The sequence below is a fragment of the Microtus oregoni genome, unplaced genomic scaffold (assembly GCF_018167655.1).
Source record: "Microtus oregoni isolate MIOR12 unplaced genomic scaffold, Mior012 000011F_ref0000422, whole genome shotgun sequence".
NCBI lineage: Eukaryota > Metazoa > Chordata > Mammalia > Rodentia > Cricetidae > Microtus > Microtus oregoni.
The window spans coordinates 19,614,624-19,627,015 of record NW_024543070.1 but is presented as its reverse complement, the minus strand read 5'-3'; the positions used below and the strand labels follow the sequence as shown (position 1 = coordinate 19,627,015).

The 12,392-nt window shown below is 45.3% G+C and overlaps 1 protein-coding gene across 1 annotated transcript in view; it reads right to left on the bottom strand.

Moving 5' to 3' along the window:
• LOC121453283 (protein FAM13B) overlaps positions 1-5,960 on the bottom strand; it is a 79,025-nt gene extending 73,065 nt beyond the window's left edge. Inside the window, exon 1 of the mRNA XM_041659921.1 lies at positions 5,878-5,960. The gene's annotated coding sequence lies outside the window, so the exon portion shown is untranslated. The remainder of the gene's footprint in view (positions 1-5,877) is intronic.
• Between the last annotated feature and the right edge of the window lie 6,432 nt (positions 5,961-12,392).

Here is a 12,392-nt window from a genome sequence, read left to right as displayed (position 1 = left end):
ATGTCCAGCCATGATGAAAATGAACCAAACCTCTGAAAGTGTTAGCCAGCTCCAATGAAATGTTTTCCTTTATAAGAGGTGCTGTGTTCACAGTGTCTCTACACAGCAATAAAACCTTACCTAAGACTAGGAGGGGAAGTGAGCAGTCCCAAGACACCAATGAAGTGTATGTTAAAACACTGAAGGAAGCTGGTATGTTTTCTGTACCTTACCTGGGAAACTTCGGACCTTCTGTGAAATAAATTAGTTTTGTTTTTTGTTGTTTTGTTGTTGTTGTTTGTTTGTTTTGTTTTGTTTTGTTTTTGCACTTGGGTGGCCCAATGATATATCTCTGAACCCCAGATAATTCAGGCTGTCTGGAACATAGTGACTGGAGACTCTGGCCATTCTGACCAATGTCCCTACATTGGCTAATGGCTTTCTCTGTTGTGGAATATTACTTTAAAATGTGCTACATCTGTTTACGCTGTGGAACATTTGTTTTAATGATGCAAAGATATATTACATCCTTTTATGTTGCATTTGTTTGACTCTGTGAAGCTGTGACACCTTGCCAGTCTAAAACACCTGATTGGTTTAATAAAGAGCTGAATGGCCAATAGTGAGACAGCAGAAAGGATAGGCAGGGTTGGCAGGCAGAGAGAAGAAATAGAAGAAATCTGGGAAGAGATCAAGGAGTAAAAATAGGAGGAGGACATCAGGGGCCAGCCACCCAGCTACACAGCAGGAAGTAAAAACAGGTTTACAGAAGTAGAGAAAGGTAAAAGCCCAGAGACAAAAGATAGATGGGATAATTTAAGTTGAGAAAAACTGGCTAGAAACAAGTCAAGCTAAGGCTGGGCAGTCATAAGGAAGAATAAGCCACTTTGTATATATTTATTTGGGAGCTGGGTTGTGGGCTCCCAAAAGAGCAAAGAACCAAAGAATAATAAACAACCAACATTTCTCTGGTACAAGATCCATCCCCTTGACTTAAGACCTGTGTCCTCTCCCTGGGGACCTGAATCCTCTTGTTTGGGCTGGTTACCAGAGGAAACCCAAACCTCTGCCTGTTCTCTGTGTCCACCAGAGGAAGCTGACCCCATCCCTGAGGAAATGGTCCCCTGGCTACAGTGAAAGGCAGATAGTATCTTCTCCCTCAGGCCCCTTCCCTTCACACACAAGGAGTGGCTCTGGCTGAGGGCTCTGGGACACATTCCCTGGGGCAGGGTTAGGTCCCCCATCCTGCCTCTAAGGGAGAGCACACACACACAAAACTCACGCTCACACACACACTCACGTACACACACAAACATTCACACACACACACACATAGCTGTGGACCCAAGCCCTGGAGTTCTCATTCTTCTCCTTTCATAGTTTACATTTCCTTTTCAATCAGTGATTTGTATAATTGAAAAACTCAGAACCCACCATCCTCTAAAAATCCTCGGGCTCTCATCAGCCTTTTCAAGACAGTCTTTTACACCCATCAGCCAACCAGGATGACAGCTAACAGCTCCTGGTTGAGGAGCAGACAGAATCTGGCTGGAAAGTGTCAGGCCAGTTGCAATCACTGCCCAATAGAGGGGTATTTTGGAATGAGCTTTTTGCACACTCTGAAGTCATGTTGCTCTCACTGGTTTAATAAAGGCCTAAATGGCCAATAACTAGGCAGGCAGAGTTTAGTCAGGACTTGCAGGCAGTAGGGAGCTCTCAGGGATGGAGAGGGGTTGGGAGATGCGGGGAGAAGATGAACTTTCTGTGCCGAAAAAAGGAACCAACCCACATGATAATACATAGAGTAACAAAAATATGGGTTAGTTTAAATTATAAGAGCTAGTTAGAAACAAACCTCAGTTATTGATCAAGTATTTATAACTAATAAGTCTCTGTGTGGTTATTTGGGAGCTGGCTGGTGGTACAAAAAAACATTTGCCTACAGAGGGATTTTCCCCTCTGCTCAACCTGACTGGGACCCCAACACTCACCTAGGGAATGATGCTCTGAACAATTTTGCCAAGACATCTTAAGAGGAATGATGGTCGCTGCTAGAGAAGCTACCAATTTGCATAAGGTGAGTGAGGTAATACAAGAGCTCCAGGAATTGTCTGTGGGTTCCTGGAGGGCCTCTTCGAGGTCTACCAGATGTTCACACCCATAGACCCAGATTGATGTACCAGAAGACCAGTGAGCAACTGCCTACTGCTTTTGTATGTAGTCTCCCAGGATAGTAGAAAGAAACTTCAAAACTTAGAAGGTGTTGAGGGTATGAATAGGTCCCAATTATTGGAGACTGCTCAGAAGCTTCATAATAACCATGGCTCTGTAGAAGAAAAGCAGAATAAAAGACTGTCCTGAGCAGTAGTGGCAGAGCTCAGGGACACTGATGAGAGAGACCTCATGGGGGGTGGGGGAGGCTCAGAATCTCCTGCAAGAGGGGCTAGAGTAGGGCAATGTGTTTTTTGCAAAGAAAAAAGACACTGGAAAATTGATTTTTTTGGGGGGGGTTTTCGAGACAGGGTTTCTCTGTGGTTTTGGAACCTATCCAGGAACTAGCTCTTGTAGACCAGGCTGGTCTCGAACTCACAGAGATCTGCCTGCCTCTGCCTCCCAAGTGCTGGGATTAAAGCGTGAGCCACCACTGCCTGGCGACACTGGGAAAATGAATGCCCAGATTGGAAGAGGGAAGGATGTCTCATGCTTCATTCGGGCAAGAGCTGCCAGGTCCAGGGCTCCATTTCCCTGAGTCCTCAGGAGCCCAGGGTAGCATTAATGGTGGGAGGACCGACAGCTTTAATCCCAGCACTCAGGAAGCAGAGGCAGGTGCATCTCTCTGAGTTTGAGGGCAGCCTGGTCACAACGAGCTAATTCCAGGACAGGCTCCAGAGCTATAGAGAAACCCTATTTCAAAGAACCAAAAAACAAAAACAAACAAGAAAGGAAGAAAGAAAGAAAGAAAGAAAGAAAGAAAGGAAAAAAAGGTGGGGGAACAAATCTGCCATCTTTAGAACACCTCACCTGAATGTCATAAGCCTGTACGGCAACCCCCAACAACCATAACATGATAACGATAACATGGATGTTCTCCTTTACTTTTTAAAAATATTTATTTATTATGCGCATGTAATAAATACAATGTGCTGTCTGCATGTGTGCCTGCAGGTCGGAAGAAGGCACCAACTCTCATTACAGATGGTTGTGAGCCACCATGTGGTTGCTGGGAATTGAACTCAGGACCTCTGGAAGAGCAGCCAGATCCATCTTTCCAGCCCCCTCCTTTACTCTTTATTGGCAAGTTTTCATTTAGCTCAAGCTGGTCTTGAGCAATTTGAACTCTGATCCTTCTGCCTCTACCTTTCAAGAGCCGGAAGAACTAAGCCACTGCGCCCTCTTCCACTCTTCTCCTCCCTTCTTCTAGTTTTTTTTATCTGGTTCTTTGTGGCTAAAGCTTTCCTTCTCATGCATCTGGGATGAAGATTCACCATGCTCCACCCAACTATGACGCTAGACCTAGGCAAGAAACAGGCCAGTTCTCATCATCTCTATTTCTCCCTCTTCTCCTTTTCCTCTTCCTCTTCTTTTCTTTTTCTTTTCAAGACAGGGTTTCTCTGTGTATAGCCCTGGCAGTCCTAGAACTCACTCTGTAGAATAAATAGGCTGGTCTCGAACTCACAGAGATCCACCTGCACCTGCCCCCAGTGCTGGGATTAAAGATGTGCACCTTCACATCCAACCTCATCATTGTTTTATCAAGTACAAAAGAAATACATGGGTCCAGAAAGATGGTCAGCAGGCGAAAGTGCCTGCCACCAAGCCTGACAACCCATCCCAGTACCCACACGGTAGGATCAAAGTGATTCTCTGTTCTCTGTACACACACGGTGGCACACATTCCCACACACACACTAAAAAACAAATGGAATGGAACGAAGTTTTAAGGAATACACATTCCTGAGATTAGGCTCAAAACAATGACCGTGTTATAGTAATTGGGAACTCAGAGCCATTAAAAATCGGCACCGAGCGGTAGCGTGGAGCTCAGTGACTTGCTTAAAACATGCAAGGCCCTTCATTCTCAATGCCCAGCTTGCCCATAGGCACACACACACACACACACACACACACACACACACACACACAATAACACCTTACAAAAATCAAAGTTCTCATGACCCAGAGATTAGGCCATACCTGTTCTCTCGATACTCAGGTAGAGAGAAGTGGGAGACTCACTGCGAATTTGAAGGCTGTCTGGTCTATATGCTAAGTTCTGGTCTAGCCTGTGCTACATAAGGATGTCCTGTATTACAGTTCATGTCTGGAATACCAGCATTTGGAAGGCTGAGGCAGGAGAATTGTCATGAGTTTGAAGTCCGCCTGAGTTACTGAATAAGACCCTGTCTCATAAAACCAAAGGAAGACGGCTAAAGAGAAGGCTCGGCAGTCAAGAGTGCGTACCGACTGCCGTTACAGAGGACCCAGGTTCGGTTCCCAGCATCGACAAGGCAGCTCAGAGCCATCTGTAACTCCACTTTCAGGGGATCCGATGCCTCATCTGACTTCCACAGGCTCCTACACACATGCATTGCACAATATACACTTAGGCATAATACAAAATTAAGAAGTTTTTACAAACCAAAAGAAAACGCTTTTTACTCTAACTTTTACTCCCTTTCTGACAAAAGTAAATCTTGTGAAGGGTATCCTTTTAGATAATCCTAAAAGTGCACACAAATTTTTAAATAAATAAAAGCACCCCCCTAATATCCCATCTCCTCTTTGGGGGTGGATGGTTTTGTTCTGTGAGACAGAGTAATACATGTAAGCACGCACGTAGCCCTGGCTAATCTGAACTAGACTGGACTCAAACCCGCAGAGATCTGTCTCTGCCTCCAAAATCCTGGGAGTAGAGGCGTGCACCTCCAGAGCGTCCATTTACTATTTACATATAATATTCCACAGACACGTGTCGAATTAGTACATTGTTTCCAGCTTTTTTTCCATGAAGCTAGTGCTGTGATGTGCTTGTATATTCATGCATGTCTTTGTATGGAGCAAACTCTTAACAACCAAGGAAAACACTTGGCCTGGGTGTGGCGGCACACACCTGTAATTCCAATACTCAGGAGGCAGGAAGATCAGGAATTCAAGGTCATCCTAAACTACTAGCAAGTTTAAGTCCAACCTGAACTCTAGAAGACTTTGTCTCAAAATAAATCTTAAAAAGAAAAAAAAAATCAAGACAACAAAAAAAAATGAACCCTTAAAATTTGCCTGAACTCTGACAACAGATACTGTACATGATTTATTTTTTTTTTGAGGCAGAATCTCACCCTGTCAGGTTGCCTGGAGCTCATGATGTAGCCCACGACGGCATCAAAGTGACGGCAATTCTCCTACCGTAGGTTCCCAAGCCAGCACACCTGGCAGGTAGTCATCTCATGGGACTGAGGAGCAGAAGCCATGGCTTCTTTTTGATTGCAGAGTTTCTGTGTCCCCATTGAGGGTGACGGTGTCACTTCAGGGTTGCCCATCCATCCCTGCTACCTTGTTTTTTTGGTTTTGGTTTTTTTTTCTTTCCGTTTCCACATTTTGATCACGAACATGGAGCACTTGGCAGTGCGCCAGTCACCACCTTAGATGGGGCTTTTCTTTATTTTATTATTTTTTTTTTCTTGGCTTTTCTTTTTTAAAACAGGTCTTGCAATGTAGCACAAGCTTAGCTGGAACTTGACAATCCTCCTGCCTCCTCCTCCCAAGTGCTAATGTATGGTAAGCATTACCACCTCTGGCCTAACCAAACCCTAGTCAGTTTTACTCTGAAAGTTCCACTTTCTCTGCCATTTCCCAAAACTTCCTTTTACCGCAGGGAGACCTCAGCGGGAAGGAACTCACCCAGTCCAGCAGGTCCGCATTCCAGTCCACAGCAAAGGAGGGCTTTGCAGCAGCCGCCCTTTCCCCAGAACCAAGGCTGGCACTGCCCAAAAGGCTGTTCAGGCAGACTTAGACTTAGCCGGCTATTTTATCTCTGTCCTTAGAAGATAAAGAACCAGCCCACAGGACAAGGGTCAAAGATAAATAAAATGGGAACACCAAGAAACACGAAGACCTTGGCCCCATTCAGTCAGCGGCGGAGTGGGTGCAGGGATCCCAGAACCTGGCAAATGCGCTTTAGGTGGCTCCTCTCCTCCCACAGATGTGTCGTCTTTAAAGCCGCGTCCTGCACTGCTTTGATTTTTTTTTCCCAAGGACTTGAACCCTGGGCAACTACTTTTCCGAAGTTTCATCTTAGCCATTCCCCTTCCCCTTAGATTGATTTTGGAGACAGGATCGCACTATTTTGCCCAAGCTGGCCTTGAACTTTCAGTTCTCCTACTTCAACCTCTCGAGTAGCTGAAATTATAACACTGTGCCATACGGTCTTTGGAAACATAGTCTTAGGATTTATTTTATTTTAAATTATGTGGTAGTGGGGTGTGTGCTGGAGCGTAGGGACTGAAGGAAAGTGTATGAGAACCCTTGGTGCTGGAGTTGCAGGTGCTTGTGAGATGCCTGGTGTGGGTTCTGGGAACTGAACTCGGCTCCTCTGCAAAAAACATTAGTGCTCTTAACCACAGTGGTCTTCGCTCCAGCCCCTTGGTGAACTTTTAGTCACAGGTATAAAAAACAAATATATAGTCTCAGCATCTCCTTTTGTAGGTAATCAAAGAGATTACTTTATGATCATCTCATTAAATAGCTCAGGACAGGCTGTTCCCGTCTCCTCTGAGTGTGGTATTTCACACCTGTAATCCTAACAAGCAGGGTGCTGAGGTCGAAGAATTCCTGAGTTCAAGGTCAACCTGGGCTGAACAGTTCCAGCCTAGTCAGTGACGGTGGCTAAACTGTCTCTCAAAGCAAAAACAAAACAAACAAAAAAAATCAACAGTAAACAAAAACAAAGCACATTTTTTTGTTTTTGTTTGGGGTTTTTGTTTCTTTACCGCGCTTTACTGTGGTTTCTTGAACTCTTAGTAACCCATAAAATACAAAATATGGGGGCTGGAGAGATGGCTCAGTGGTTAAGAGCTCTGACTGCTCTTCCAGAGGACCAGGGTTCGATTCCCAGCACCCACATGGCAGCTCACAACTGTCTGTGACTCCAGTTCCACAGGATCCAATACCCTCACACAGACATATATGAAGGCAAAAACACCAATGCATATGGAATAAATAAATTAAAAAGAAACGAAAAAAATATGACTCTGACCTGCTTGTATTACTCATTGTCTTTCAAGAAAAGGCTCAGGGCCGGGCGATGGTGGCGCACGCCTTTAATCCCAGCACTCGGGAGGCAGAGGCAGGCGGATCTCTGTGAGTTCAAGACCAGCCTGGTCTACAGAGCTAGTTCCAGGACAGGCTCCAAAACAAAAAGAAAAAGAAGAAGAGAGAAGGCTCAGCCGAAGAATCACATCAGAGAAACTGCTAAGACATTAGAGAGATACCCGTGTGATAAATTGAAAATTGTTTGAAAATGATTGATGGATACATGAAAGCACATTAAACTATTCTTTCCACCTCTATCTGATTAAAACTTTCCTGCCTCGAAAAACCCAAAAAAACAAAAACTTTCCAATAATTATAAAATAAAAGCATGCCAGGCCCTGGGCTCTGGAGATCTGGGGATCACACGGCCACCACTCACCATGTTCCTTCCAGCTTCCAAAGACTCGGCGTGCATCTGAGACTCCTCCAGAAAAGGCTGGGAGACTGTGGTTTCAGCCTGGAGCTCTGGGAAAACTCCTGCAGCCTTCATGACTTTTTATCATCCCTTTTCTTCCTGGTCTTTTGTTTTCCTGCAATAATCTAATCTGGAAAGGGTGAGACCTGTCAGTTGGTGGGTGGGGTGAGCTGGAAAGAGACCAGGAGGGCATAGGAGGCTGTGTGCGTGTGTGTGTGTGTGTGTGTGTGTGTGTGTGTGTGTGTGTAGGCGTAGTGTATGTGTGTGTGGTGTATATATGTATGTGATGTGTGTGTATGTTTTGTATGTATGTGTGTATGTGTAGTGTATATATGTGTATGTGGTATAGTATATATATGCATATATATATTGAGGTGTGTGTATGTGGTGTAGTGTATATGTGTGTGTGGTCTATGTATGCATGTGCTGTGTGTATGTATGCATGTGTGTGTGTGTTTTGTATGTGTGTATGTAAGTGGTATAGTGGGGGGGGTCTGTGATGTATGTATGTGGTGTGTATATGGTGTAGTGTATGTATATATGTGGTGTGTGTATATGTGGTGATTCTCGTACCTAAAATCAGTCAGCAAAGTCTCAGAAAAAAAAAAACACTTTCCCAGTTGGGCAGTGGTGTCGCACGCCTAAGCCCCAGCACTCGGGAGGCAGAGGCAGGCATGTCTCTGAGTTTGAGGCCAGTCTGGTCTACAAAGCGAGTTCTAGAACAGGCCTCAAAGCTATAAGTCCCCTTTTCCTATCTAAAACTTGTAATTTGATGTTTTTCTTATTTCCTTGACCAGCAGTGCTGGTAATTTACATTATTTTTTAAATTTTATGTGTTCATTTATTATAGTGTTCTGCCTGCATGTGCGCCTTCAGGCCAGAAGAGGGCACCAGATCTCATTACGGATGGATGTAAGCCACCGCGTTGGTTACTACTAGGAATTGAATTTAGGACCTCACTCCTTTGTCTAAGTGTAAGGAAAGTGGCCCAAGTTTACTGACAAAAGCTAGCTCAGGCCGAGCATGTAATGACCAGACTTGCATTTAGCAGGCATGAGACTCTGGGTTCAGGCCCTAGCACAAAACAACAGCGACAAAAAACAACCATCAAGACGCCTGTTCTTGCATCTAGGACTCCTTACAATTTCACCGGAGGGGAAGTGGTCAAAGAGAAACCCACAGAGGAAAGGTGGCTGGAGAAAAGTCCCTGGAGTATGGGGTAGGGGTGTGGGGTGGGGTGTGAGGGTAGGGGTGGTTCTGGAGGCAGTCTCATCCAGCCCTGAGAAGGCTAAGTGAAACGCTGCGGACCCTCGGGTTGCCGGTGTTCGTGCTCTCACTGCTGAGAACCCCGGTACTTGAAGAAAGAGATGCGCTGCCAAGCTCTTCTGAGAGGTCAGCAACTCCACACACCAGCTCCGCCAGAGGCGGCGGCATCAGGGAGCCGGCGAGAAATTACAAGGGAACTTGGCAAGCTCCAAAAAAAACGCATCCCTTCCGAGCCTCCCAGAGAAAAGCCAGCAGTGAGAAGGGCTGCCAACGAAGCCTAGGCTGAAAGCATTACCTCATCAAGATAAACCCCCATTGGCTGAATGGTCTGAGCAAAGCTTTCCTTTAACCCTCTTGATTTCAACTAAGGAAAATGGATGGGAGGCTGCGGCGACAACCGACCGTTCTCTCGCACTTTTCGATAAGCATATCTACTTATACTAAAAGCCGATCGTGAGGTCTGTATACCTCCCACCCCCAATTACTGGGAATCATCTGCAACAGATTGCTAAATACGGGGCAGATAGAAAGAGATGATGCAAGCAAATTCTTAATCTTTATCTAAATTTGCAATGAAATTACCAGAAGGAACAAGACTTTTTTTGTACTTTGAATCAACAAAAATCAGAACAGTGAGAATGAATGCAGGGCGTAGTGGTACACACCTTTGTTTCCGGTGCTTGGGAGACAGAGGCAGGCAGAGCTTTGGGCTGTTGTTTTTTGTTTTTATTATTTTATTCGTATGTGTATGACTGTTTGACCTGCATGAATGTCTTACACCAAGTGCAGTGCCTGCAAAGGCTCTTAGAGAGGGCGCGGGACCCTCCGGGGCTGGAGTTACAGCTGGGGGTCACTGTATGGGTCCTGGGAATAGAACCTGGGACCTCTGCTAAAGCAACAGGCGCTCATAACCGCTGAGCCATCTCTCCAGTCCCATCTTTTGTTTGTTTTTGAGTTTGTTTCTTTGTTTCTGACACAAACACTGTGTAGACCAGGCTGACCTCAGACTCACAAATCCTCCTGCCCCCACTAGACTGACACAGCCAGGCCATTTTTTTATTTCTTTGAGGCAGAGTCAACACTGTAGACAAGGCTGGCCTGGAACTCACAGAGATCCACCCACCTCTGCCTCCTGGGTGTTAGGATTGAAGGTGTGCGCCACCCCACCCTTTGAGATTCTGTCTAAATTTTAAAATCTGAGAAATATTCAGAAGAAACAGCCTCTGGCTTTTTAGTTTTTCTGGTTTGGGTTGGGTTGGGTTTTGTGTGTGTGTGTGTGTGTGTGTGTGTGAGAGAGAGAGAGAGAGAGAGAGAGAGAGAGAGAGAGAGAAAGAGAGAGAGAGAGAGAGACTTAACCAGTCTGTTGCGACATGTTTTTGGTTTTGGTTTTTGGTTTTGTTTGTTTTCTGAGACAGGGTTTCTCTGTGTAACTCTGACTGTCCTGGAGCTTCTACAGACCAGGCTGGCTTCTAACTAGCAGTGATCCACCTGCCTCTACCTCCCAAGTGCTGGGATTAAAGGTGTGCACCATCACACCGCCATGCTAGCCTCTGGTTTTTGTGTTTGTTAACAACTAATTTTCTAAAAGTTATCCTCATAAACCACATCCTCCATTTTTTTTTTACGAACTCTTCCAAAAGACATCCTAAATTTTAAAAAAAGCAAGGAAGCTTGATCAAACAAAAGTCCAAGTTTATGGCTTGCACTCTGGAGAATAAAGAACTCAATAAACCTATCTTCCTGTTACGCAAACTCTTACTTGACAGAACAGAGCACAAAGGATCGTATGCTCCAAAAGCTTTGCTTGGTGATTAAAGCTATGGGGAGGGGGGCACAGTTTGGGGACTGACATTTTCCCACTGGGTAAAAGCTGTAAACTCTGGGTCTGGAAAGATGATTCAGCTGGTAAAGGTACCACCAAGCCTGACAAACCTGAGTTTGATCCCCAAGACCTGCGTGGTGGAAGAGAACCCAGTCCCACAGGCTGTGCTCGTGACCTCTGCATGTGCACACTGAGGGCACATACCACATTCACACACATGCACAAACAAATAAAATGGAATGCTTTCTAAAAGCCATTAGCTCTTACCTACAAGAGCTTGTTTGTAGCTCTTAGTCTACAAACAAGAAACAAAAGCCATGCTCATTGAACATACTGAGGAGGGTGGTTGACTCCAGTACATAGGGAATGTAATTATATCTTTTTTTTTGTCTAAATTATTATAAATTTATTTACTGTATCCCGGACTGATCTTAAACTCACCGCGTAGCCTAGAATGAACTGTTGATCCCTCCTTCCTCTACTTCCCCAGTGCTGAGATTACAGGCAAGTAGCCCATGCCTTGTTTATGCGGTGCTGGGGATCATACCTGCCCAGCCTGTGCTCTACCCACCCAGCCACATCCCCACTGAGCTCCTGTGCCTTTTCCAAGTGACAAAATATTAGATTATCACTTGTTGTTAGTTCTATAGTGACTCAAAAGCAGCAGTGCTCGGTGAATTAGGCTAACACAATGGCTGATTTACTTTTTCTATAATGCGACTCATGCTTGAGACACCTTCTGTAATGTACCAGGCCTGTTTTTAACTCAGTCCAGACGGCCGCCAACAGTATCCAAACCTGTTGGGGTCTAGGGAACATTTTGTTTGTTTGTTTCTTTGTTTTTCGAGACAAGGTTCTCTGTGTAGCCCTGGTTGTCCTGGAACTTGGTCTGTAGACCAGGCTGGCCTCGAACTCACAGAGATCCGCCTGCCTCTGCCTCCTGAGTGTTGGGATTAAAGGCCTGCACCACCATTGCCCATTACCATGGAACATTTTTAAGCAACAATTCTGCAACAGAAAGCTATGATATAGAACAGAGCCAAACACTAAAATCATCGGGAAAGAACAAATTCTGGTTTGATGGCCTGTGCCAACTATAGGATGTGAGAACGAGACCAAGGCTACTCACTCCGGTGGCCTCGCTCGGGTGTTTGAAGAAGACCCTTTGTCTCAGCCCCCTCGCTCAGTCACCTGACATTTCCCGTGTGTCTGTTGCTGTCATTACATTCTGACTTTGCAAGCCTGGTGATGGTGGCGCACGCCTTTAATCCCAGCACTCGGAGGCAGAGGCAGGCGGATCTCTGTGAGTTCGAGACCAGCCTGGTCTGCAGAGCTAGTTCCAGGACAGGCTCCAAAACCACAGAGAAACCCTGTCTCAAAAAAAAAAAAAAAAAAAAAAATTCTGACTTTGCTTCCACTATGGCCACAAATACAATGGGAGAAACGTGTCCCCTTGTAGAAAGCGCCTTAGTAGATTGTAGTGTTTGTTGACCACCTGGGATCTGGGTGCCAGGGACTTTTCATATACTGGAAGTTCCCAAACTTTCTCTACTCAAAGAACTCAGAGTGTGTTGGAAATTTCCCACTGTGTTCTGAGGTCAA